The sequence below is a fragment of the Castor canadensis genome, chromosome 18 (assembly GCF_047511655.1).
Source record: "Castor canadensis chromosome 18, mCasCan1.hap1v2, whole genome shotgun sequence".
In the NCBI taxonomy this organism is placed as follows: Eukaryota; Metazoa; Chordata; class Mammalia; order Rodentia; family Castoridae; genus Castor; species Castor canadensis.
Genome location: NC_133403.1, coordinates 31,063,686 through 31,088,051, shown reverse-complemented (window position 1 = coordinate 31,088,051; position 24,366 = coordinate 31,063,686). Strand labels below are relative to the sequence as shown.

The 24,366-nt window shown below is 33.1% G+C and overlaps 1 protein-coding gene across 2 annotated transcripts in view; it reads right to left on the bottom strand.

Moving 5' to 3' along the window:
• LOC109687883 (dnaJ homolog subfamily C member 24) overlaps positions 1-24,366 on the bottom strand; it is a 128,521-nt gene that overhangs the window by 23,554 nt on the left and 80,601 nt on the right. Inside the window, exon 7 of one of the 2 annotated variants that reach the window (XM_074060638.1) lies at positions 7,685-7,851. The exons of the other annotated variant lie outside the window; for it this stretch is intronic. The gene's annotated coding sequence lies outside the window, so the exon portion shown is untranslated. The remainder of the gene's footprint in view (positions 1-7,684; positions 7,852-24,366) is intronic. 2 annotated transcript variants of the gene reach the window in all.

Genomic DNA, 24,366 nt, shown 5'->3' with positions numbered 1-24,366 from the left:
TAATTCTGAAGTTTTGGATCTTTCTAGCACCTTTTATTTATGCTATCATTCACTTCTCTGAAACTTTCAACATTTACTTCTCAGTGACACATATTAATTGTCAATAAATGAACTCTTACTATATCTTTCTTCGTACTTCACTGGTTATGTTTAAGACTTTAAAATCTTTTAGACATGTAAGATGTACTATCTATTTTTTAGAAAATTACACAAAATTGATTTTCTAATATAGTTAACTTGAGAACACTTGACTGAAGAGAACAATAAATTAATGTTGCCTTCATTTCCATCTTTTGCCACATATATATAATGTAACCAAACAATGAATTATAGTATGAAATCAGCTACTTGTTGAAGATAGATGTTTATTAACAACATATGAGAGGAAATATTACATGTCTCTGAGTAAAATGAAGAACAGCAATGATTCTAAAACTTTAAACTTAGTCTCCCTTTATCAATCATTAGTCAGACTTTTAATAATCGGAGATGTTAACTTGCAATCACTGACACTTACCGATATGAATAGCAAATAGAAAATACTAATCAATCCTCAAGAGAGTTGGTTTTGCTTCCCCTAAGAATGTGCCTTCAATACTATTTTAGTCCATCAAGAAAAAAAAAAAAAAGCAAACATTCATATTCTTGTCCGTTCACACAAACCTCTCAGTGAACATTATTGTTTTGGAGGAGGGGTGGCAGGCAGGGGGCCCAAGATGTTGGAGGAATAGATAGGATGTCAGGTGAAGATGGAATGTGTGCCCTCTCTAACCAGCTGAAGACTCACACGATTGTTTTCTTACAAATAATACCTGTGGGTGTTGAAACTGCTCGGAGAATCTATCAAACACACTCTTTCACTTTGCTGCTATAACTCTATAAGAATTTATTCTCATTTCAAAAGAGTCATAGGCAATAACACCTTTAAGTGGCTGAGTAATTTAAAGAAAATTTGTCAGATACTTCCACTTACTTTACTACAACAATTCTATACTTACTTGGAGGTTTTATTTATTTATTTGTTAGATTCAGTACATTTTTTTTCAAATACTTTTTTTTTGTTCCTTTTTCTTTTATTATTCATATGTGCATACAAGGCTTGGTTCATTTCTCCCCCCTGCCCCCACCCCCTCTCTCTCCCCCCCTCTCAATACCCAGCAGAAACTATTTTGCCCTTATCTCTAATTTTGTTGTTGAGAGAGTATAAGCAATAATAGGAAGGAACAAGGGTTTTTGCTGGTTGAGATAAGGATAGCTATACAGGGCATTGACTCACATTGATTTCCTGTGCGTGGGTGTTACCTTCTAGGTTAATTCTTCTTGAACTAACCTTTTCTCTAGTACCTGTTCCCCTTTTCCTATTGGCCTCAGTTGCTTTTAAGGTATCTGCTTTAGTTTCTCTGCATTGAGGACAACAAATGCTAGCTAATTTTTTAGGTGTCTTAGGTTTTAAAATGCAACATTTTCTACTTGGTATGATTATAAATTGCAAAATAAGACATCTTTGTCTAATTAAAGAATTTAACAGAATGTCTAAATACAAAATTTTGGTCAAAAATTTTACAACTGTAGAACTTATTCACAAAACATGTATAAAAATACAAAATATGTAGACAATGTACTACAAAAATGCATTAACTTATATTAATTCTTCTTCTCAGAGACACCTGAAGGCCTCGCTCAATAAACTTACATAAACTGTATAAACAAAAATAGAAAAATGGAAGAATGGAGTAAGAACCCTTTCCAGATTAGATTTCCCTATTAAATCAATCTGTAACCATACTAAGTCACCGTATCTGTATGAAGTATCATAAAACACTAAAATTCAGATTTTTGTAAAATTTCAATCAGGCAGTCACAAGTTCAGAGAAATAAAGAGTTCAAAATGGTTTGATTAAAACATTTTCCATATTAGTTCATTCAAAAAGTATCTTTAAGTAAAATAATTTAAGTAATTTTTATTAACCAAGAAAAATAAGTTGTTAATATTTTAACTTGAGAAAAGTCTTTGTCCCCACATGGAATTCACATTTCATCAAAAGCTCATAAATAATTACATAACCAAGGAAACCTATCTTCCTTAAATAAGCCTTGTCATTTTTAAATAAAATTTATTTTAAAGTACCATTTTAAAAGTAAGTTGGCCTGTATTTTTGAAGGTATGTTTAATATTAATAGTGAATAATTTTTATTAGAAGGCACTCAACTGAGATGCCATCCAAGCTTTCTGTTTTTACATAACTGTATTGCCATGCCAAAAAAACCTCTAAGTCTAATTTTTTTCCCAAGTGAGTTACTTAATAAATAGTTTTCATGATAAAAAGTTCAATTTAGAGCCAGAGATATATATTTGACATTTGGTAGTATAATTCTAAGAGAATTAGAGAAAAATACAGATTTGAAATTTTTTCTCCTGTGTATGCCAAGTCAAATGAAATGTTCCATGAAGATAAATGTGTCATGGATAAATGATGACAAGTAAACAGTATTTCAATATTACTTCTTGTTTTTCCACTGCCATTTCTCCCCCTTTCTGTAACAATTACCTATGCACTAACTCTAGATGGCAATATTGCACTTACTGTACTTTCAGAAAATTGTCAGAGTCGATCCCCACACATCCTCTTTATCAACATTTTATGTCCCATGGATCTATAGCCTCTTATTATAAGTGTAATGAAGCAGAAGTTATTGAAGCATTTTATTGATTGCTCAGATCACAAGTTTACTGCCATACTGAATTGGCACCTTACTCGCTGAAGCAAACTGCTGACACCTTTTTTAAAAAGTGACAACTACATCTATTTCATGACCAGAAATCCATTTTCATCTCTATCAAGACAAGAATGCAATTTTCACTTCATTTAACTGATGTTAGGCCTGCTCAAAGCATGACACTTAGAAAAAGACACAAGTTTAAGGTTCTTAAAATACTTCAAGTAACTAGAATGCAGCTTGGTTTCAGGAGAAAAAAAATCAACAATCACTGAAATCTATAAATAATCTAATATGTTAAAAGAAACTTATCAGAACCTTCAGAAGTAGTTTTCTTTTTGAAATGACTGCCACTCTACATTCATGCTTTTAACAGCAACTTATATTTATATATTAGATATTTTATTCAAAGGTTTCAAAGAACATTAAGAAATTTGTTCAAAATTGAAATATTTTAAATATTGCCCCAAAAAAGGCCAACTCAAGGAAATAGCTCAATTTTTATTATATATACAGTATAGAAAAAGAAAGCAAAATAGTCTTCCAATAATACTATAACTAAAAAGTGATTTTGATTGACCTACACAAGATCTGAAAAGTCTTATATGAAGATAAAATACTAAGAAACCTTTAAAAATACTTTTTTGCAATGAATAAATTCTGCCAAAACTAAATGTCAGTCAAGATTATATATCAAATAATAATATAATTATAGTTAGAATCAACTTGACTATAATTATATTATTATTTGATATATAATCATCAAACTTACTGAGAGTGTGGGTTTAAGTGAGGCAACATTAGTTTATACAATTTTTTAAACAAAATCTAAGTGCTTTGGGAGAGCTTAGTTTAGCATATTAATAAAATAAGTTTTAATTTTAAACTAAAAAAAAAATACTGAAGTTAAACGTCTATTTCCTTATTTAACAATATGCCTACAAAATAAATCTAAAATATGTCTACAATTTAAATAATAAAGCCTAATTTTTTAAGCAGAAATCCAGTATCTAGGTTTCTAAACTCAAGGCATCAAATATGGAACTCAGAAATAGCATAGGACAGCATTCAAAAAAGTTACTTTGCTTAAATTAATAAAGACCACATGTGCACACAAAAAAATTTTAATCACTCAAGCCAAAAATTACGTAGTTCTTAGAAAACTCTATTAAGTAACAATTTATTAATAATCATCCCAAGTAGACATTTCAAAATGAAATTAAAGAAATAAAACATTGCTCTGAAGCTTCAGATGTAAATAGAAATTGCTAGTGTTTTTCGATGTACTGCTAAAATTTAGAAAATGCCTCAAAATCTTAAAAAGTACTTCTGGATACTTTTGTTTAGTTATTTTGTTTAAAATAACTAAACAAATAAAATTTAATCTGCAACTTGATCATTCCTTTCCAAAGTGCTAAAAATTAGGAATATTATTTAAAACCTCCAAATTTCTTAATTTCATGGTAAATGCATTTTTTCCATCTTAAACAGTGCAGAGACTATGACTCTTCATAATTAAGATGGTGCTTATGAAGACGTTATAGTTAGATATTCGTTTCCTTTCTTTCTTTCTGAGTTAAAAAAAATGACTATATAATCTATAACAATTAAGCTATACTGAGAATAGCTTTAAATGATTAAAATTGAAGTTTATGAGCTTGTTCAAAAATTGTATTCTTTAAAAAAGGAAAAAAGTGCTAAGCATTCATTACCTAAAAATCTCTTAACAATTTTGTTGGTTGGAGCGGGGGTTGAAATTCAAAGTATCCAAATTGGGAAGAAATTTCCAGAAATGAAAGTTTCCCCAAATCACATTTGTACTCAACACTGCCCAACAGCCATTCCAAATAGTGATTTATATAGCTGCCTGGCCCAGTTCCATGGACTTTTACTCATCTTTACAGTATTTCTGAACAGACTGACATATTTTGTTTACTGACAGCGACTAAAAGCTCTACGTAGGATCATAAATAAAGAAGATTATGTTCAAAAATCACTAATATCATTTTAAAAGGTAGTGCAGGCTTGTGTTTTGGCCTCTGCTTGGCTGTGTTAGGCCTATGAATGACAGCTTCCCTGCTTGAAGCACACAGAAAGCACAGCCTTCCTCATTCACTGACAGGACTGCGGCCTTTTCACACGTTCCTTCCACAGCAGTGTTTGTCCCCAAACACTGGAACTCCACACAATGGCATTCCTACTTCAACACCCCCACCAATAGCACCACTACATAACAAGAATGCTAATGAGACGGAACAGACCCTGTCTCTGAAAGTGTTAAACACATTTCATAGGAAGCGTTTATGCTATTTCAAAGATTACCAATTAAATAGATTCTGCTTAGCTCTGAGCAATTTCTAAGATGTTTCCACTTTTAAGGAAATAAATGTGATAAATGTAAGACTAAGTGACTTTATGCTGTCTTAAATATAATATCTCATTTTAACACACACGAATCAGTATATATTTAAGACCATCCTAATGTAGTGTGCTTAATTCAGTTGCATGGTATAACAGCCAAGCTAAAGTTAAAAATTAAAAATGAGTAAATTCGTAAACATAAAAACCAGTAGCCCTGGCTTTTCTTTTAAAGCTATATTATCACAATTTCTTTAAAAGACATTTCCTTTGGGAATGTCAAAATTGAAAGTCTATAATCATTTGCCAAAGAGTAAAAGCACATGGTTTTTATATAGGGTATCAGAAATAGAATAAATGGAAATGATATGAAGAGTTAATATAATCCTATAATTGATAAACTTAGATCTATAAAGGAAATAGGAACCATTATTCACTTGCATTTCGCCTGTCTAGTGATTCCTTAACACAATTTTAGATAAAACTAAATAGAAAAAGCTATCCCAGAGGTCAAATGAAGTAAATGCAGTTCAAATAAAGTTCATTAATGCTAACAGGGATATTTGGTAAGAAATCCTACTTATGAATAAAGATAATGCCAGGCTTAACATTTAATCAGGGATGGCCTACTAATGGTATCACTGTGACTTTTCTAAACATTGTAGATAATTTAATATTAAGCCATGGTATAACAACTAAGTCATGGAAAAGAGACTCAAGAATACCTATAATTGACCAGGACTAAAGATACAGAAATGTACATGGAAATGCAAAATTGGAAAGTTTCCAGTCCTTTTCTTCATTTTTATATTTTAAAATAAAACTTAAACAAAAGTATATTGCAAAGCTTTAAATTGTTACAACTTAGTGTAAATAAAAGGTTTAGGTAGAAAGACAAAACACCTAGGTTTTTAAGTATTCTTATATTTTGCATAATGCTGAAATTCTCATAGGTTAGTCAAACAATTTTGAGCAAACTAAAAATGTTGCATTTTGTTTATATTTATATTTAATGAAATATACTTTTGCCAATTTTGAGTCCTAAAGAAATTCTTTAAATCAAAACAGTAATTCTCAAGACTCTTCTTCTCTCACAATGCAAAACTCTTTTAAATCGAGTAGTCTTTTAAATCTGCTTATACTTATTTAAATTTTAAATGTTTAGGCTAGCAGGAGAAAAACATCCATTACTTTCTGAGATTTTTTTTTAATCTTGACCATCCTCACTTTTAACAAAACTTACAAAATATTTGTCTTTAGAATTGATTTAAATTTTGCCTTTCTTTCATTGGAAAAATAGTCTCCTGTTTTATTTAATATTAAACAACTTTAAATCCTCCAATAACTGGATTCAAACCATATAACATCAAATAAATGATTAATCCACTTTATAATATTATATATTAAAATTAGATAATATTTCCACTTAAAACAAGTTAAACATAATAAAATATACTAGTTTTTAAAAAATCCTATCTTCATAAAAAGCATAAAGTTTGGATTTTTTTTATTAATTATGAATTTTTATATTTATTATGGATAGACTTCTATATGATAATTAGCAATCCATTTCTGGATCCACTGAAATAAATTAAAGGGCAAACCAAACACATTTTCCTTATAAAAGTTTCTCTCAGGAAATATTTCTTGATAGTTCTGGATTCCTTAGTTCAACACTTTCTTCCAGTCTTTTCCAAACCAGACAGAAGGAGGTGCTGTGTGAACACTGAGACTGACATTTCATTCCACTGCCTTCCCTTCCTCTCTGTATGCAGAAAGCAGCATGATGCTTTCAAAATATTCATTTTTCAGCAGCCTGTGGCCTGAGATAATGAGACCAGTCCTAAACTGGCATCTCCCAGTTCTAAGCTTAAAACTTAGTCCTTACTTAACATGGTAAAAATGCATGCTTCACTTACGTCTAAGTGCAGAGGATTTTTAAATGTTGGAACTCCATTTTTATTTTTCAAATGGTATCAATGATTCTGCTTTATAATGTGAATCCTACTTTAAGGTAAATCAAAAGTCCCTGTAAGTAGCTATTAAAATATCAGTCTTTGCAGATATTAAAAGATAAAATTTAGCTTATTCTGGTTTAAATACACTAATTCTACTTTTATACTTTGGCTCCTGAAACACACAAGTCAAATAAACATAAATCAAATAAGTTACTCTTGACTTGAAGTTAATGCATTATTTCATTTCTCAAGAATGTGATTTGTTTTATTTTAACCTAACTTCTACAATAGTAATCTGATTTTACCCTAAAATGAAACAGGAGGCTAAACCTTCAAATGATTAGGAGCTACTAATTTTCTTATTTAAAGTAAATGTCTATAGAATTTCCACATAAGTAGTTGCCTTTGCTTTGCACAGTATACAGCAAGAGAAGATGAGACATATGACATCCCATACCAAAAGACAGATACAATTAGCCCCATTATTGTTGGCTTTGAGATTATAGAAGCATTTTGGCTCCCTAACAGGTACTCAGTTCACAAAATACATGTCACAGTTCTCTTATGACACAATGCCAATCATTGCCTCTATACAACCAAGTACATTTTAAAAATATATAATAAATCAGTTTTAAAAGAGGGTGACTCACCTGTTTGTATTATTTTTTTGCAGACTTTAATCGTTCATACAAGGCCAAAAGAACTCCTTGGATGTACATCTTAGCTCCTGAGGGGCTGAAACCTTCTCCCTTAGAGACCCAAAGTGGTCCCCGCAAAGGTGTGATGGAATTTTGCAGGCATTTTTCAAGCACAGGAACTATTCAAGAAAAGAAGGGAAAAAATTCTTTTGACCTGACTGAAATACACTGCCTGGAACACAGCACCAATATCAGAGCTAACTCTTAACATCTATTATTTATATCTGACCTGGATTAAGTCTTAGAGAGGCAATTCCTGTATTACTAGTGGCCACCATGAAGGATGTATTTATATTGAGACACCCCCCATGCAAGACTCATAAGCTTTGTGAGCACACCTGAATAGTTCTGAAGTGTGTCTAACTAGCTGCACAGAGTGTCATGGTGTGCACTGATTGCCTTATCTTCTCATTTATCACAGATGAGTTGGAACCAACCTTGCTGAAATCTACTTGCATTGTCCTGATAAAATTGTAAGATCCGTGTTGTTTCTGTATATAGCTTCCTGTAGAGGAATCTATCTACCTAAAACATCGCATCTGGAAATTATTCATAAAATATAATCCATACCTTTATAAGCCATCCTATTCCAGGCTTGTCCTTACATAACCATTCCTTAAATAACCCATATAACAGGGTGGCAAGACTGTTTAAAAATAAGGGGGAGAATCTTAAGTAGACATTTTATCATACCTTTTTGTTTATAAGTTCCTGGGATATAAACTGGTCAAGGACTTAGGAATGCTATTTCAGCACGAGCTTTGTAAACAAATAAAGGATATTTATTTGTGTGCTTGCAATGCAACATCCATATGGACTTGACAGACATGTTGATACACTTTTTCACACGATTAGCTTATAAAGTCTTTCTAGTGTAAAATAGTCAACATGACAGCTAGCTAATATTTTTCAAGATTTAATTTTCCTATGAAAAAACAAGAAATAAAATCTTAGGCACACTTGGAAAACACAGAAAGATGAAATTATTTCACTTTTTAAACTCGGTCTTTAAATGTACACGTGTGATTCAAATATAAACATAAAAAATAGTTACATATCTTTTTTTTTTTTTTTAACTGGAGAAAAAATTTACATATCTTGGCTACCTTATTCTGGTACATGTTTCGACTTGAAAAAAGGAATCGAATAGATAGCCTCCAAAGAAAATAGGTCTGTGCCATTGGTTGTGTTATATGTTGCATATTTCATGCAGAGAAGCCTGCATAGCAATGTGGAAACTGAATTACAATTAGGTTCAGCTGAGTGGCTGAGCGGTGAGTTATGCAAATGGCCTTTGCTCCTGGTATTCTGCTGAATTCTGCTCTTAGTAAAAAAGTTATGCATTTTGTGGCACCAAGTCCTACAATCTCTACCAAAGCACAACTTAAAGTCTAATATATTCAGCAATTAGAAGAATGTTGGAGAGAGAATTTTAAGATTTTCTACTATTATAATAAAGTTAAAAGGAAATTATGACCCAATGATTATTTAGATATCTTTTTGGATGCATGCATAAAATTTACTCATCCAGTTTGAGAAGCAAATTCCTGAAATTCACCTATCAATCCTATTTTCATGCTCTTGGAGAAAATGCTTTTCTCTATAAAGTTTATCATAGCAGGTGCCTCAAGCTTTTAAAAAATACAAGATCACATATACTATGAAATAAAATCTGAAAGAGTAAGTTATTTTCAGAATTATAACTCTTTAAACTTTCAAAAAATGTATAAAACAAATCAACTTTGATTATAGTTTTTCCTAAAGAAAGTTTAAGAATCATCAGCACTTTTAGTTTACTTCCACAACTTTCATCTTTTGCCATGTATTCGATTTTAATTTATACACCTTTAATTGGTACACTCATTTACCCTAGTATACTTTTGAACATTAAAAAGCACTACCTACATAGGTGTTAAGTTGAAATAAAGTCAAATAAATTGTGAAATAGTTGATAAAAGATTTACATTTTGATCTTAAATTTAAACCTGAGAAATTTTTATCAAATCCACCACTCTTTTCATCTATGCTTGTCACAAAATAACTTTTGATTCTTTATGTCAACCTGACAGATGCCAAAAAAAAGTACTAGATTTTCTAACACAAGCTCTAATTTTTCCAGAGTTTGTTTTCTCCGTAAGAATTTAAGAAAAAATGTACAACTTGGAGAAAAATTAAAATTGTGCCACAATGTAAGCAGTGTCAGAATTGATACTGGATGGAAACTAGCTCCCATGCTCCACATGATTTATGTAATTAGGAACACTATGGAAACCAGAAACAGTAAACGCAAAGAAAGCAGTATTCACAAGCAGGTTTTATAAGGGACTTCAGAATCTGCTCTGAACTTGTTGAATAATCTGTTCGGTATTCCAGAATCTCCCTGCTGGAAGCAGGGTCCTCATTATAACCACAAGCACTAATAAAGGTTAGCCTCTGAACTAGGGATTAGAAGCTCTTTCTTTTTTGGAAGCTGCAAACTAGTAACTTTGATGATCTTCTTGAAAAGGAAGACAAAGCACACTCCAGGAACAAACAATGTTTCCACTAAGTAGGAAGGTACAGAAAACATAAGAAAATGATATGCCTAAATACTTGGAAAGGAAGTATAAATCTGCCTAATGTGTTATATTGAGAAAATAAAATACATTAAGCAGTTGGAATTAAAGAACTCTTCATTTAAAAAAAGGAGCCTTGGTCTAAGATGTAGTTTTAAAATATAAGTGAATAATTGAGGATTTTTTTCTAAGTCACTTGACTTTTCAACCCTAGCCATAGATTTTAACAAGGATATGAGTTTATTTGTTTGTCTTAGTTTTACTGGGTATTCATAACATTCTATACCAAAGAAGAGCTCATAAGAGTTCTTAGCCAATGGCTTTCCTCTATTATGTAGTTATCCTTTTCTGAAGCAAAACTTCATTCTATGAAACACTGTTATATAAATATATGCAAGAAATTAGGGCAATGATGTGGAAAGGTCAATAGACATACTTCGGCCTTAAAAAAAAAAAGCACAAACTCACATGCTACTATGAGCTAGCAAAACCTAAGGTAGATAAGCTAACCAATGGGAAGAAATGCCTTTCCCATGGAGTGAGCCCCAGGATGTTATTTCTGTGTCCTTCCAATCATGAGCTTCTCTCTCTTCAAGCTGCTACTCAGAAATATTTCCTCACTCAAGAAGGTTAGACTATGTTTCTTTAAGCCAGGTGCTGGTGGTTCATGCCTGTTATCATAGTTACTTAAGAGGGTAAGATCAGGAGGATCATGATTCCAGGCAAAAAAGTTTGTGAGACCCCTTTTCAATGGAAAAAAGCTGAGTGAAGAGTTACGAACCTTCATCCCAGTGATAGCAGGAAGCATAAATAGGAGGCTCGTGGTCCAGGCTAGCCTGGGCAAAAAGTGAGACCCTGTCTCAAAAATAACCAAAGCAAAAAGGGGTGGAGGTGTAGCTCAAGCTGTAAAGTGCCTTCCTAGCAAGAGAGAAGTTCTGAAAGGGAGTTCAATCTCCAGTACTGCCCCCCAAAAGGTAATCTTCCCTCAAATATGCATGCATCAGGCAAATGGGATTATTCCACTGGGATCATTTCTACCACTAGAAAAATGAAATGTTATGTCAGTAGTTGTTTTTTATCCATTTTTTAAAAAACAGGACTTCCTTTTAATTTATTCATTTATTTGGCGGTACTGGGGTTTGAACTCAGGGCCTCATGCTTGCTAGGCAGGCACTCTACTGGTTGAGCCACTCTACCAATCCTTTTTTATCCATTTTGTTTAAACTTGGTTTATGAATTTAGAGAGATTTAAAATTAATCTAATAATTTTAATGGTTTTACAACTAAGACTGTGGATGTTGGGAAATAGAGCATGTGGCCAAAAATAGTAATTTCATTGGATAGAGCTAATACTGAGCATCATGGGTAAATAGATCAAATGAGCAAAAGTAGCAAGTATATTAACTACATAACTAGCAACTGATATCTTTCTCACTCATGCTGTTCCACTTCCTTTGCATTTCTTTGTACTTTTTTTTAATCTGTTAATATATTCATGTCCTTCAAGGGTAGATTCAAATGTACCTCTTCTGATAAAATATCATGTTATTTATTCAGAATTAATTACTCCCTCCTAGAGGCTTCTTATAGCATTTTTATATTTTTATTTTTCCCTTATTCATTTATATCCATCCTTATCTTCTCCCTTCCCACTTCCTTCCTTCACTAAATCCTTTGGAGATCATGATGGGTTTCTCTTAATTGTTGTTCTTACTTTTATTTCATTTTTACTTAAAAAAATTAGATATGTTTATGGGATATAATGTGATGTATACATCGTGGAATGATCAAATCAGGCTAATTAGTATATCAGGTCAAGGTGTCTTTTAATTTGGAAAAAATAATGCTCAATAACTATCTAATGGATAAAAAAAGTACTTCATATATAGTGTGGACAGCCTTTTAGGTAAGTTTTAAGATCATGAGTATAAGTATACAAAATTACTCAGAACCTGTAACTTTCTATAACAATAACATTTTTATCAAAATTTGATAAATGAACATGACTATACAAGAATTTCAGGCACATTTAGGTTTTCTTTCTTTCTTTCTTTCTTTCTTTTGGTGGTACTGATACTCAGGGCCTCACACTTGCTAGGCAGGCACTCTACCACTGAGCCACTCCACAGGCCCTCAAGCACATTTAGGGTATGTAAAATTATTTTACTTTAATGTTCCTTATAATATTTTTAAGATTTAGAAGGTAAAATAAATAAACAAAACAAACAGGAAAAAAACCCAAAAAAAACCACATGAGCTTAATAATAAAGCATGAACTAGCCAGAAAACTAGAGATGGGTATTCTTAAAAGTCCTTGGAAACCCTTTTATGCTGCCTTGTTATAAATCATACTTCTATAGGAAAAAAAACACAGAATAAAATTTAAATAACAGAGCAATAATACTAGATTGAGATCAAAATAACTATTTAAATAAGGGTAATTCCCTCCAAGGACATCAAATGCAATGAATTCAAATGCTAAATACCAAAATAAACAGCTCAGCCTTCAAAAAGATCTTATGTTAAAACCATTTCATCACTAATAAAAAGTTCCAACATTTGGATACATGATGGTTGCAGAGCCAAAAACCCCTCTAGAGAGAAACCCCAAAGCTAATGGAACTTATCAATGAGACTGGAATGTTCTATCAAGATCTAATAGTTAGGACTATACATCTCCCTCTCCTAAAGTAACATCTTACATTGAAAGAGGTACTTTGACTACTTCATTTGAATGTAGTATGAAACCAAAAAATAATCAGGATTTTTTATTCATGTATTTTCAAAAAGCACAAGAATTAATCAAAGGCTTTAATGACCTGCTCTCAATTTCAAATTAAAATTCATGCCAATTAAAAATCCAGAATTATAATTTACATAATACTCTAATTTTCACATTTCAGTCAGAGTACATGAGACTATGAAAGAAAAGTACAGCCCAGAGCAGTTACCTATAAAAAAAAAAAACCTCTATATGCTCTGCGATGGCAAGCTGTTGACTTCAGCCTCAAAAACTACTCATTGTTAGCAGGATGTTGTTTAGAAATACATTAAGACATTGGAAATTTCCCCCCAATTAGGTGGAATTTATTTTTTAAAATGAAGTTGACCTAAAATGTCTTTTTTGGACAATACAAAGTGTGTTCTTAAAAGATACTAAGAGACTGCTTCCCAGTTCAGGAAGTATGCCTACAGGGAGTCTGAGCCAGTGCCAAGGTATGTGTGTGTTTTAATGTTCCTTATCCCCTTTAGGTAACATTAGAAAGCTCCTGGTCCCAGAACAACTAGCAGACACTACTGTAAAGCATGGTCTTCTGAAAGGTTGAATGATGGAGAGCATCCTATCTTCTATGTTGCTTGATTTATATCTGTGTATTTTTATTCAAACAAAACAAAACTAACAGCTGCTGTGTACTTTTGTTTACATGCTGTATGTCAAATCTTATTGTCCCTAAGGTACTTATGAGAAAAGATTTAGCAGTCATTTTCTTAAATACTGATGCCTACCCAAATTTGGATATTTCCTCCACTGAACAAAATGATAAGCACACGATTGCTATACTTAGAGCAATCTTTCACAGTTGCTTTAGCTTTTCAGTGATCCTATTAAACTGACGGTATATTGCCTGTGGGGTCTACAGTGTTATCATACTGCTGAAAGAGACATTGATTTGTATGATAGGATCAAATAGAACAGAGACGCACTGGAGAAAAGAATTTCTCAGGTCATATTGTTTTTTACCTGAGTAAAATTTAATTTGGACTTTATGACCTTTACAGGACACCTGGTTATTTTAATTGTTGAAATGTGGATGAACGTTGACATTGGGGCATAGAAAGTATAAAATCTTAGAAAAGTCCCCTCTGTTTTGAAAATGCAGCCTGAGTCATGTCTTTTCTTAAACCGAACGAAGTAGCTGTGCATTAAATATGCTGGCACATCTTCTGCTTGAGCAAGTGGACCGAAATGGTGTGAATTGTTAATGCCTTGCTGCTTTGGTTCACGGCTTGTGATTGATCATTTGTAACTATATCTACTCCTTGTTCCATGAAATCAAGTATGGAGTAATGGGTTCATCAGATTTTGGGGTTAAATTGAGAGTGAAGAGGTACTGTGTGTGGAAATAAGAGTTGCCATGTTCAGGGCTGGCCTTGTAACAGCATGGAATCTAAAGGCAATATTCAAAACCACTTCACTCATCATACGCTTACTGATTCTGAATAGGGCCCATTTGCAGGGGACATTTGGTACTTTTCCAATACGCTTTATGCCTCTTTCTACTTCCACCACCATGCACATCTTTTTTTCATACACCCCCAGTAGCACATTGGTAGAACAGGTCAGCATACACAATTCATTTATTTAAATGACTTGATTTATACAAGTAAAATAAGCTGGGATTCTATTGTCTGAATCTTGCCTTTCCCCTCAACAAAAATAATGTTGTGTGTGTCTTTGAAAATATAAGCATTTTGTGAACACAATTTCTTGACCATCCAAAATATCTGATATTTAGTAATGAGTTAAAATAGCTTAACTGGACTGGTATGTGTGAAACTTAAGATTGCTCAGAGAAATACTGAGAACTAACTATATCTGAATCTATTTTTATGTGACAGTGGTCTATACCAACACACAAAAATTGAATATATATGACATACTTTTATAAACTTTAAAGCTCTATTCAGAAATTCAAAGTACTTTGCTAGAAATTTTAGAAAATATAAAACATGAAATTCAACAGATAAATTTAACAAAAATTAGAAGTAAGGGCCTTTAGAAATACCATTGTACACTTGCTTGCTCTCATAACTAACACTTTTATTATTTTAGATTATTTTTGGTTATTTATATTAGTATCCCAAAAAATTAACCTAAATTTTAAATGAGGCACAAATTAACTTTTGAACTAATAAGAAATGATTCAATAGAAAATACAGTAAAACTTAGGAACAAAAATTAAGTATACAAAGCACTTACATATGTAAATGACATTCTAGTGCAAGCTAATTATAAAAGACTCAAAATCCTACTGTTAAATTGTTCAGTGTCACTAAAACAAATCTCAAAAATGTAGCTAATCTTTTTTGTTTTTCTTTTAAGTGTTAAAAAGCAGGAAAACCAATAATAACTGCAATAAACATACCTAATTCAGAGAGATCTATGCATCAGCTAATGTTACTAAAGCAGTTGTGTCCCCTTAAATGCAAACGATAAGTCAATACATCACTTACATTTAAAAATTTTATTTAGGATGTAACATATATATGTCATGAATGATAGATATTTGAAATGTGACAGATACTTGAAATGTGGCAGGCTAAATGTCTTAATAGTTTCATCAATTACAATGGAGGGCTCCTTTTGAGATTTTTTTCTCAATGTTTGTTTCACAATAATAGAATCTTCTATAATAAACATTTTACATATTTTTGTCTAATTTTCTTTTTCTCTTCCAAAAACTCTTAAGAGAAAGAAAATCAACCTTTTCTGAGTCCTACTCTTTTAAATGGACAGCTTTGTAAGAAATTATTTTATAATAGATAGCAAGAGTTAAGCTATTTGTCCCCATACAATTATATTTACTACAATATATTTTATAATGAACTTCTGGGATCATGGCGGAGTCATTAAAGTCAGAGTAATATTTTTGGTGTTCAAGTTCAAAGACTAATAACAAATAAGAGACCTGAAAACCTAAACACAGAAAGACACACTCCATGAGAAGGAAGAGAGAGCACAGATTTGGTTTAAAATTGTATGAAATAATGACACAAGTAAGTTTATCCCAACAAAACCTAGGAGTGATGATCATACCTCACAAAGATAAAAAAGTCTAAGTTTTAAAGATTAAAGGGAATTTCTGACAGAAACAAAAGCATCTATGAGTACATTAGACAGCTCTGTGAGTGTTCATGTCATACAATTATGAATTCTCCTGTTTAATAGAAGATGACAGTGATCCAATTATAATGGAAGGGCTCCAACTGTCACCAAAAGGTTTTTTTAAAAATACTAATATTTTCTGTAGATCAATAGTAAATATCAATCAGTAATTACTTAGGACATTCTGTTTTTGACTAAGCAACAAGGGCAGCACAAGTCTGTTGCCTAGAAACCAGTGGAAGCCACTGAGGACCATTTCTAAGGAACCTTAAGGCCAAAGGAAAGTCACAGAGCATATAGTTCCAAAGTCTGTAGACTTGGCCTGAGCTACTTTTTTCTAATCCAGAGTAGCTCTTAATTAGCTACCTTTGTGTACAACAGTTAATGTTCTAGACATAAGGACTAATAATTATTGCTTGCACTGGTGCCACCTTCAGCAAGACATATTTTTATATTCATAAAATCTGAGAAATGAAGATAAATGGGAAAAGGACTTAAGAATTAAAGAGTGGCAAATATGCTTAATTATAAGGAAATCTAGTCTATAAAGCCTCATCTACTTCCCTGAAAAGTTCTAGAACAAATTATAAAGTGGTTTGTGAAGACTTAGGGAGCAAAAAAAAGCAATGATTAAATGAATATTTAATGAATAGAGAGGGAGATTCTTGGGGAAATCTACTACCCAGAGCTTGAAATTTCCAACACCAGCATATAACCATTATTTCTTTCAATGAGAAGCAGGTCCCAATAGACTGAAGACAGTACCATTTACTGTTTTTAAGCAAGATACTGGAACAAGAATAGGAACAAGAGAATGTCAGATAAATCTCTCAGAAGTAGTAATATTGAAACTAAGACCTAGCCAGTCTTTGGTACCTCACCTGACCTCAGTAGGGATGAGAAGCATTGTGTTTGAGGGTCAGGCATGGTAGTGCATGGGGAGTAGAGATAGGAAGATTGCAGTCTGAGGCTAGCCAGAAAAAAAGAAAAAGACAATATCTCAAAAAAAAAAAAAAAAAACCAAGCTGGGTATAGTGGTGTACACTTGGCTGTGGCAGTTTACACCTGTAATCCAAGCTCCTGGTGAGGGGGAAAATAGGAGGACCTTGATCTTAGGCCAACCCAAGCAAAAATGTGAGACCCTATCTGAAAAATAAACTAAAACAAAAAAGAACTGGGATTGTGGCTCAAGAGCTTGCCTAGCAACGTGAGGTCCAACCTCCAGTACCACCAAAAACCAAAATAAATTTAAAGTAAAAATTAAAAATAAACTAAGACACAGTGATGAGAAGCCAACAACTTGCAGAAAGATAGGGTGGCAGAGAATCCAAGCAGAGGAAACACTGCATGATCGGCAGTGGAAAGTGAAAGAGGGAACATGTTTAAGGAATAGAAACTCGAATGTAGAGAGGAAGGGGCTAGAAATACTGAGTAAAAAATAGAGAAGCTGGGTAGGGAGGGACCAAGTCATGAAGGCTCTTCAGTATACAAGTTATGAAAGACCAAACCACTTTCTAAAATAGAATGATACAATTAAAAGATTTTGTCTAAATTGGAGAAAAGTAAGCTTGTAATTCTAATTAAATGAACAACTATATGAATGGAGGAGTAATACAATCTGAAGCTAGGATTCTATTAGCATGCTAAAGATCTCTGTCCCTAATCACTGTCAGGCAGCATTTTCATCAGGGTAAATTTGATATTTGTACCAAATTTATATAACTGATTAACAACAATGGGAGAAACTACTAATCCTTGGTTGACAGATAAATATCTAAAAGCTCTTAACAAGCTAAACTACTAAATAAAAACTTTAAAAGTAGAAATTTAGTAGGAATCATTGTACAAAGTTCTCACATCTAAAAGCCCAGCAGTAAAAGTACAGGAGAGTGTAAAAGTAGCTTGAAAGAAAGCTGTGGGGCAAAATCTTAAGAGACTTTAGCTGACTGCAGGTTCAATATGTGTAAGTCAACAGTACGGTGCATCTAAGAGGAATGATAATGCAATTGTAGGTTACATAATGAGGCAGAGCCACTTTGTTCACATTGATTGGCCTGGAAAATTGTGTGTAATTTTGGGCCTTACAAAGAGTTACAAGGATAGTGAGGGGCCACATAAGTAGTTGAAGACTAATGATATTTAACCAGAGAAAATTTTAAATGATTAATATTCAAATATTTTAAGGGCAGTCAGAGACTAGGAATTAATCTGAGGATTTCAGTTAGTTATAAAACATTTTTTTAAAAATTAAAACTGTTAGAAATAGAGACTGGATAGACACTTTCTAAAGACAAAAAGAGGAATTTTGTGAGCAAAGTGAAATTATTGTGATCACCAAATATCTTTCCAATGCTGAAATCAAAAGTAAATCAATGAACAGCACCATTCTGAAGCAGATATTGAAAGAGAAAGTCATGATCATTTGTGTTTATACTGATCTATGCATGAATATGACTCATAGCTTTTAAAACTCCATGGAATACAGGAAATCTGCTCAGAGTGGTAGGTGAGAACTACTACTAAAAAGTAGTCAACAGTGAGTAATTCATTGCAAATTTAATTCAAAGAAGAAATTTTTGGAATATTAATTAATTCATTCATTTAAAAGTATTATCATTTTAGTCACCATAACACAAATTCCAAGCTTAATAATTGCTTAATATGCTTTTCATGTGTGTTTGTGTGTGTGTGTGTGTGTGTGTGTGTGTGTGTCTAGTACCTGGCACCATGGTAGATACTAGGAGATTTTTGGAAATTTTCCAAAAGTACTCTGTAAGACAAAAATCTCTCTTTTTAAAAAGAGATATGTGCTCTATCCAAAACAGAAATACTCTGCAATCAACTTTTATAGCACACGGTACAGATGAAATCAAAGACATTAGGAAAAGTTGATATTAGTAGGCAAAATAAATAAAATGGGACTTATATAATATTTTTAAACTCTGCAGGCTAACACTTCAGTTGAAGCCTGTGAGAGACTCAGAATCAGAGGGCACAGCTAAGCCATGGTTGTATTCCTGATCCACAAAAATTGAACAATAGTACATGTTTGCAGCCATGTTTGCTGCTTTAAGCTGCCCAATGTTGGGGTAATTTGCTACACAGCAATATTTAACTAATACAGATTTTAGGTAAGGGACAGTATAGTATATTCCATTATTATACAAAATATTTGCTGTCCCTCTCTGAAGGACCACTTTAATTTCCACCTTATACACATCAAGCAACTGTATGATTTTCAGTGTTATACACCCAATTCAGGGAAGTGAAAATGAGTAGGACTGGTTTGAACAAAGGATGTTATTGACAAACTTGGACTTATTTGCTTCATATCTCTCACAATGAGAGGCCATGTAAGAAAAATATAAGCATGAGCCAAAGGCACACACTGAAGAAAAGATATCCTCTTCAAAAATGGTGCTGGGATTATACTCTCTCTTCAACAAAATTAGAGATAAGGGCAAAATAGGGGGTGGGGGCAGAGGGAGGGGGCGGAGTGGGTGGTAAGGGAGGGGGTGGGGGCAGGGGGGAGAAATGACCCAAGCATTGTATGCACATATGAATAATAATAAAAAAAATGGTGCTGGGAAAACTGGTTATCTACATGCAGAGGACTGAAACTAAACCCTATCTCTCACCCTATACAAAAATCAAGTCCAAATGGATCAAAGATCTTAATGTAAGACTTGAAACGTTGAAACTACTATAGGGAAAATTCCAGAAGATATAGGCATAAGTAATTACTTTCTCACTGCGACTCCAATTGCCCAGAAAATAAGAGCAAGAAATGACAAATAGGATGGCATTCAATTAAAAAGTTTCGGTGCATCAAAATAATCAAGAGGCAACCCACAGAATGAGAAAATCTTTGCCAGAAGTGACTAGCATCCAGAATATACAAAGAACTCAAAAAAGAGAGCAGAAAACCACAGATAATCCAATTAATAAATGGGCAAATGAATTGAAAAGACAGTTCTCAGAAGAAGAAATAAAAATGTCCAATACATACACAAAGAAATGTTCAACATCCTTCACCATAAAGGAAATGCAAATCAAAGCAGCACTAAGAGTCCATTTCACCCCAATCAGATTGGCAATCATCAAAAAAATAACAAAAAATGCTGGTGAGGATGTGGGGGGCAGGGAGAATGAAACCCTCATTCATTAGGAATGTAAACTAATACAACCACTATGGATATCAGTATGGTAGTTCCACAAAAAACTAAAATAGACTTAACTTATGACCCTGCCACACCACTCTTTGGGACATATCCAAAGGAGTATAAATAAATATACAAGAGAGATACCTACATATCTGTGTCTATTGTAGCTCACTTCATGATAGCCAAACAGTGGAAATAGGGGAGGTGCTTAACAACTGATGAATGGATAAAGAAATTTTATAGATACATATATACATTCAAACCATGGAATATTACCCATAAATAAAAATGGAATTATGTCATTTGCAGGAAAATGCATGGAACTGGAAATCAGACATGCATCTGGGTATTCGAAGGTCTTAATGATTGGGTATACTAATCATCTCAATCCTGTATACTGCCTGAGACCTTATTAACAGAAGCAAAAAACAAAAATCAACCCAAAGCAATTAAACAACAACAACTAAACCCGCCAATAGATCACCACCAGAGCAACAACCTCTTCAATTACCTGGATATTTACAGTCAGGTGGACTACACTGTCTTATATGTGATTTGTTGCTTATATGATATGCTATGCTCCATTAGCATTCCTCTAAGGGTCACTGGGCTCTTGTAAAAAGAATGTCAATGAATAAAACATAGAAAACAGTGTTTATGACACAGGTTGCTCTACCAGGACCCCTGTCCCTTCCCTTGATTGTGATCATTATCATGAGACCTAGGCTCTCTACCTGTATTCATGAATTACATCAGAGATAACAGAATTTCAAGATACTGCACTATTTCTGGACTGCAAACATGGAAAATTCTTAATATTCCTTCTGTACTGGCAATGTCAACAGCAATGACAATGAAGTAGTATGGTAGAAATCCCTGGGTGTATACAACATAAATTATCTTGCTCTAGAAAAACTACAAACACATGTACAAAAACTGTTAAGGATTCCGTAGTTTCTTACCTCAGCACCTGCAACAAATGCATGTTGAAAAGACAGATTAATGACACACTCATCATTGAAGAAGGAAGGTGAAGGTAATATGTGTAATACTGTGATTTATGATTACATGAGCACTTATATATACATAGGAGAAATTTAGCTATTAAAGATCTCTCTGTGTCACTCTGGGTCTTGATCTGTTTATGAGAAATACATCCTGAAACACCTATTTGCTACTTCACTCATTCTACTTGTACATATGAAAATTCCTGACGTCTTGGTATCAATCAGGAATCCTCTATGCTACTTGGATACATGCAGAGTCCAGGTTTACATGCTTATAAGGAAGTTCTTAGTGTTTGGAGAGGATACCTGTATGAATTCCATAGTAACTGTCTAAGTGATGGGCACAATGGTTATCACCTTTATGCCTGCTTTTGTCACTATCCCTGTGAGAAGTAACTGTACACTACTTGTGAGCAAGGTCACACAAATTATCAAACTCATGGTAGAAGTGTCAGAAAGGTATTCATGTTTTCACCAAATACATGACAAATGTTCATGTATATTTTGATGACTATTCACAAAACAGTCATCAAAAGTGTACCTGAAATTCCACTTTCAATGTCAAACAAAGAAAATCTCATAGATCTGTAGTTTTGGCTCTAACTATGTGACAATAACACTTGTAGTGGTAGAGATTTAATGTCACCTCATTTATCAGCAAATAAAATTTGGCCTTTTCCAATATTAGATAGCTTTTATGGTTTGAAAAGTACGCATGCAAGATGTTTTGAAATATAACTGCCTCTTGATGATTTATTAAATAATGTGAAACTGTGAAGACTTCTAAGTCCTGACTGTGGCATCATCTCATGAATCTACACTAGCCAAGTCTCTAAAGGATAGCTTCATTAAAACGTGGCAATACCCGTTTAGGCCCCCCTCTCACCTACCTGATATTGAATTTCAGATGGAATTTTGTATTGACAGTGGAGTGGGTTGAGAAGAAGGTTTTCAATAGATTTAAAACTCTTCCTTATTTTCCTTGAATTTTATTGTTCTTGCATGTGTCACAAAAAGAATGTTATGAGGTAAAAGTGAGGCAAATATTCTATTAGGTAAGGAAGGAATGTGATAAGCTGTAAAGGAAAAAGGTCCACATATTCCAGTGGAGTGGATTGGGGTGTTCCAAACACAAGGAGTACTTCGTCCACCAAGGCCTCTTTACATGATCTAATGTAGGTTAGGGAATTTATTTTAAACCTATGTTAGAGTAGTTATTTTGTGTTAGGCAACATAACAACTAGAGCACATAAGGCACATGAAGGCATTATGTCTAGGGAAAGATAACGAATCAGTGGGTCTTGGGACCTGGTGCCTATATATGCTAACTTTTATTTGCATATTTGTTCTCAGAGGGATTGTTGCATTAGGCACATGTTATTTTTGGGGGGGGCACATTGCACACTCATTAATTTCATGAGGGCATCAATATTGCCTAACCATGGACTGACAATCTCTCCCTACCTGGCTGAGAGGTGACATGGAAGGTTCATCTGTGGAATGTCAGGAAGGGATGGTACTAGGAGTACGATGTGATTTGTATTGGAAAGGTAGTTATGGGAGAGATTGAAGAGGAATGTAAACTGCAAAACCACAGAATACCACTTAAAACATTGACAGTGTAGCAGACAAGTTCTTATACAAAATCTGTAGTATCCTTACTATTTTTAAGCAGGATTCCACAGAAAATCATGAGGTGGAAATATCATTAATGCGAATGTACAACCAGACACAGCATTGTCTCATTGTAGACATCCTTCAGGACTGAGGAGTCATTTATTGGGAACATAAACACAGCATTCAACTTTGATAAAGGCACAAATGCCTCCCTGCCAGCAAAAAAGGGGGCATTTCATTGTGAACAAGGTTTTGTTTAGTAATTTTCAGTTTTTAATTTAGGAGAGAAAGCACATGCTTTATGGTTTTGAAGCCCTGTTAAATAATGTTGATAAGGGATTTTATAAGTTATACTGTATTTTTTTAATTTTAAGGATGGACACAGACAATAATTGATTTTAGCAGTGAAAGATAGGTCTTGTTTATTTTTTATGAATTCCTGGTAAGTTCGTAGGTTTCTGTAAGTTCTTTACCTAGAGTTTTACATCTACAGGCGTGTGACAGTACTTTTTGCTATGCAACCTCAGCGCAAGCAGATCCATAATTGGTGCCACATAATTAAGACATTTCTCAGGAGCTTTTCAGTAAGATTTATGATATATACATTCTTTCGTATTTATTTGCTGGCATACCTATTAATAGTTCTCAGTACTAGTATAATGAGTGGGAGAGATTTCCCAGTCTGTTATTTAACATTTTGAATTTATTATGTGTGAATTTTTGTTTCTAACATACAGGAGTCTTCTGACTTAAATTGGCCCATAGTAAGAATTACATGTATTCATTTTAAAGTTTATAATATTTTAAAAGTATTTATGGTTATTATTTATATCTTAGTTGATTGTGGACACTTAAAGGTCTTTCTTAGTTGTGAGTGGAATGTTTTGAAATCCAGTTAGCATTTGTTCTGAACCTAATGATTTTTCATGCATAGGAGGCAGGACACTGCTGTTGACAGGTAATTTTGAACATTTATACTTAGTTGTCTTTGGATTATTTGTGTCTTGTAGACTATCATTCCTTATTTTAATTTTAATTTATGTTTTGTGTGGCAATAGATTTATATATTGTATTCTGCCTGTTTGGGGAAGAGTTACTGTTTGTAATTTTTATTCATTGTCTATTTAATTAAATGCAAACAGTGGTAAACCACTGAGGCAATATAATTTATGTGCCCTGCGTTGCTTTTAAAGTGTCTGGGGATGCTTATTTAAAATAACCAAACTTTGACACTTTGGATGTACAATCATGAAGATGAATATGTTTTAAATTTCAGAACATTAAACTATCTGCTGTCTATAGGTATTTGAGCAAAATATTACAGGTATTTGTGACTGTGGGTGAAATGGCACAGATGTTTTTAATGTTCTATCCATTTAAAATTTTTACTTGTTTACAACATTGA